The sequence below is a fragment of the Brachionichthys hirsutus genome, chromosome 4 (genome assembly GCF_040956055.1).
Source record: "Brachionichthys hirsutus isolate HB-005 chromosome 4, CSIRO-AGI_Bhir_v1, whole genome shotgun sequence".
In the NCBI taxonomy this organism is placed as follows: domain Eukaryota; kingdom Metazoa; phylum Chordata; class Actinopteri; order Lophiiformes; family Brachionichthyidae; genus Brachionichthys; species Brachionichthys hirsutus.
This window is the reverse complement of record NC_090900.1, coordinates 11,735,908-11,741,080: the sequence shown is the minus strand read 5'-3', so window position 1 is coordinate 11,741,080 and position 5,173 is coordinate 11,735,908.

The window sequence follows — 5,173 nt, the reverse complement described above, 5'->3', positions numbered from 1 at the left end:
CATTCCTGACTTTGGTGCATTTACAGAAAACAAATGAATAATGCTTGACAAATAAAATGGATGATAATATGGGTTTGCATCTATAAATGTCAAAACAAATTTTATTCAAATATAGTTCAAGAACTAAAAGTATTTTGGAATTGATTTGTGCTCAATAAACTGTTGGTCACATTAATCCAATCACAAAAGGGTCTGAAATTCAAACACACCTTTTATTTAACTGACATAGTGACTCTTCAAGCTGCAAAATAGGCCTCATGGCTTCTACGGTTGCCGCTCTGGGTGGAAATCTTCAGGTATATTGGATTTGTATTCACTGCAGGTTTGGGAACACTAGCTATAATGTCACAAATTTGAGTGTTGCCACGACTACAGTATGTTATCCTCCTCCAATGCCTCACACCCAACGAGGTGGAGGAGAGGCTGCTCCATTAGCAGATTTAATTGAAGTGTCTTGATGGTGTGAAGAGACTGGTCAGCTCTTAGGGCGTACTGATGCTGTTAATCAGCATCCCCTCCTTATAACAAGAGCGTTCCACAATCACGGCTCATCTTCTCCCTCAGTGGAGTGAAATTGTTAAGGAAGAGGCGAGTGTCACTAAAGGATGCGCTTTAAAAAACAGAGTTACAGTCTCAACAGTTTTAAATCACTGTGCTGCCCCCCCCTTGTGAAAGAGCTCTAATGACACCCTTGCTTTCACCCATTCAACATGTCCTTCCTTCCCTGCTTTGCTTCCCTCTTCATCTTCATCCCAAAGAGAGGAAAAGAAGATCATCTTAATACTAAGAGACTGTCAGAATATCGGACCGTCTACGCCAGACCTTCCTATCGCATTCCCACATTCTAGAATCCCGATGAATGGAGCTAGCGATGCATCGAGGTACGCTAATAAATGCAAGGACAAACGCTCAGCACCCCCTTGAGGTCCGCTGTGATGGGATAATGAGCGCTATAATTAATCATGCAAGTGGGGTCATGTGGCTCATTTCTTCACCGCCGACACAGGAGCAGGTGGGAATGAGTCACTTCCCGCTGAAGAATCCACATGGGAGACGGCTGAATGAAAGTGACACATGGGTGTTGCAGCAAGATGCCGTCTATTAGTCTCAGCCAGTGATGCAAATGGGTGAGCTGCTCCATGACAAATTATTAGTTATGCATGTCCAATCACTTATTATCATACATGTATATTCAACTAAATCTCCAGTCAGGCTTTATTTTCGTCATAAATTCACACATAAGTAGCAGAATATTGGAACAGAGCTAACATAGCCGGACCGCTAAGACGTGGCAGCAGCAGACAGCACTGTAAAAGTAGCAATACATCTTTATTACAGTAAAAGAGGCAAGAACAACCTGAGTAGAATCACTGTGTAGAAAAACTGCATTACATACAAATTGTTACAACAGTACACACACCTACACACACACTCATCAGTCCCAGAGATAGTACATAGAGATATACTGAGGAGGGAAAGCGCAGGCAGGGATGCAAACAAACGACAGTGCGGACAGACAGAAGGACACATTGTGGGAAACAGCCACATTGCAAGGGTCGCCAAATTGGGAGGGTGCTTTTGATGATGATTGAGGAAAACGAGGCCTGTCACATTTGTATGATCGGCTGCAGGCCTCGCTCAATAAACAGTCAGTTTGTGAACTATCTGGGTTGAAGTTGTCGTGGATGACTGGGCCAGACACAGTCCTGCCAGAAGCTTGAGTATATATCTGTCATTGTTAGACAAAGCTGACTTATTACGCTCAGCTTTGTATTGTTTTCAGGCAAAGTTTGATTATTTGCAGGGAGCTAAATGTCACGGTTGAGTTAGCAAAGGTTGCATGGAACATTATTGGCTACGGACAACAGTGCTCGTCTCTGCCACGCTGTAGCAGCATGAGTGTAGCAGCAATCTGCCAACTTTTTAGGCAATCAGCGCTGCAATTACTTCTTCTTCTCATTTGTTTCCGTTCTCCCTCTGATATCCGGCTTGCAGCTTGGCTTTTCATTGCTCTGAACTGCATTCATATAATACTGACAGCCTGTCAGGCCCAGTAGATGCCTGAGTGGTCCTTGGAAGGACGGGTCGGCTACACGTATCACAGCATCTGAGCTTTGTGGCACGGCGCTGCTCAGGATAAATAATCGGAAAAGCTGTAATGACAACAATCCGAGTTTAGATCCTCGATCGGCATCATTTAATAAACACGGCCTTGTTCTCGGAGCAGCTGATCAATGGTCCTGTAATGACTAATTAAATGTTTGTTCTGTTTTCTGGATGCTCTCTTGAGAGATGGTTTTGATGATGAATACATGAATGTAACGTTTGTTGAGGTATACTGATATTATGTTCTGTGTGTATATGTATTGTGTATATGTACATGTAGTGCTTTCATGATTTGAGTTGATGCGTGTAATCCCGGACCCCAGGAAGACTAGCTGATGCGACGGTGTCCTTTTAAAATAAATAAATAGGATGAGCCATCACGAGGGTCGCTGTATCCCATCATGCATATCAAAGCTGCTTTGTCATGTATCCCATCTCTAAAGGTGCATGACCTTTGATTGAGGTTGATGACACTCTCATGCAGTTATTTACCCGTGTGATTATGACTGCGCACAATAAGGAGATTTGTTTTTTCTCCAAGTGAAAAGGTTCTCTGATGAATATTCAAACAGGCACTTGAAAGAGATTTTATGGGAACAGGCTGAAAATGCAGCTCCAGTTATTTACGACGCTGGTTACTGAATATGCATTCTCCATCATTAGCAAATGTTTGTTATTATACGGCTGTGAAGTAAACACTGCACATGTTAATGGTTTTAAAGAATGTATGTCAGGACTTAAAAAGAATCAGCCTGGAAAATAATTGTGCTAGCAGATAATTGGTAATAGAAGTACGCATTAGCGTGAGCTCTGTGGGTTATTAGGTTACAGGTTTTATTTGCCACTTCACAGATAAATCCGCATCAGGCGCAGCCACTTCACTGGCTTTCCCTCCAATTTACAGCAAGAAAGAACAAATGCACTTTTGCTGAATCAGATGTCATGAATGAATTTATGTGAATTAAAATGCACCCTGAAATTGGACCTATCCAGCATCCCAAATGATTGATAATATGAGGAGATCTGTTCCTAGAGTAACTAAAATGAACTAAAAAGAACAGCTATGGAAGGTTGTTGGTTGCTGAACCTGGGCTCCCCGAACCCCGCTTATAAATAGCCTCCTCATTTGGCGTCCTCGCTCTCGCGGGTTGGAGATCCCCGCCCCCACCCGAAGACAGCTGTGCTTTCCCTTTGGGTGATTTATGTTTTACCACATTGGTGATTTATCTTAATTGTCTAAATAAATTACTTAACTCAGCTGCTTGCTGAGCTCGTCCCCCCCAGTTGTGTCAGAGTCAGTGTCGGGTGGTGACACAAATTGTTGGATTTCTTTTGCTTGATGATGCCGTTACATCAGTCATTACATCAGAAATTTCATCACCTATATGACAAAGACCATTAAATCAGTTATTACGACAGTTATTACATCAGTCAGGAGAACACAAATGTAATATTCATTATTGGCTGAGACATAAAACCAACATATGGCAACATGACATTCAAAGAAAAGGCAGGCGACTGTCAGCGTCATTAACTCTTTCAGTGCCAATAACGTCTAAAGACGTTTTTTATAACCCAAACATTCACTGCCAACCCTGACATTGAAATCTGCCTCTTTCAATGGCCAATAACTCCGGAACGAAAAATGGTAGGAACACACTTTTAGACATAATAAAAGAAGAGACTTTGATATTTCATTTGATATGTTCGGTGTTTGCTTAGTCATAGTAGATAATATTCTATGGGGATTGGAATATCGGCCAAAATGGGCGAAAACTGGGGCACTCAGCAATATAGCTGAGCTGAAAATGGCTGGCACTGAAAGAGTTAAGATTCTCCCCCGGTTCCACTGGGTTCATGATTTTCTCTTCAGTCACTCCATATTTGTTGAGGAGAAAAACACATATTAATTTTATACTGTGGTGTTTGTCTTTATGTGAATATAATCAACTCAGAAACTGATTTGTAGCTAAAATAAATAGCAAATTCAATGACTGAAGAGTCAGACATTAAAAATCAAAGAAATGCATTAAAGCAGTCGTTCAATCATAACTACGAAATGACTTTACCCCAAAATGTATTACTGTGGATTCCTTAATCCTCAAACAGAGGGTTGAAACGCTGAGCATGATTTCTCCCTGAGAGGAAACCAATTATGAGGGTCTTACGCTCATCACTTACATGTCACCAAAAATCAGTGTCCTCTGCCTAAATCTCACGAAGGACAGCTTTAAGTTTTAATTTACTTTCCATCCAAGAGCTTAGGAGTTGACAAAGTGCAACCTCAGCAAAGAACATCTTTAATTCTAACAAGCCTTTTTTCCACTGAGTCACTTCAAATAACAGATTTCCAATGCAGCAGCTGGTGCAATCATGGCTCCATCTTGAAACAACATAGAGTCCACACAGGTAAGTATAAAGCCAAATGAATTCATTGAATGAACTAGAAAAGCACCAGAGAGTGCAGACCTCTGCCAAGCAGCTCATTCTCCTCCTAATTGGCTTTTCACCATCCACATGGCGATCTGGATCATCACCAAAAGGTTATAAATTGTTCCTGGTACCTTTATACACCAACCATGAAAAGTAAAAGTGAATCGGAGTTGGTGTGTATTTTTAACTGGTTTTTGAATCCGTAAATGGCCCCATTCTGGATCCGATCCAGATATAATTCGGTGGTAAGATCGAGGCACCCACCATGAATGTGTCAATAATCAATCGAGATATTAAGGGACAAATTCTGAAGCTCCATTGAAGCTCACATTTCAGTGATCCATAATCCAGGATCTCTTATGAATCGTCACCTAAATTAAAACAATTGTTCGTGGCAAGATTCCCAACATTTCTTAAAAATGTCCTCAGAATCCATCCATCTTTGAGTTATCTTGATAACAGACAAACAAACAGACAGACAAAACAACGTAGGCGAAAACGTCAGCTCCTCGGCAGAGGCAATAAGACATTCTGTGTGGAGATGGAGTGAAATGCTTTTATAGATGAATGAAGGAATGTGTGTGAGTGAGGCAACATGCAAACCATAGGAAACCAATAATACAAGTGGAGGCCA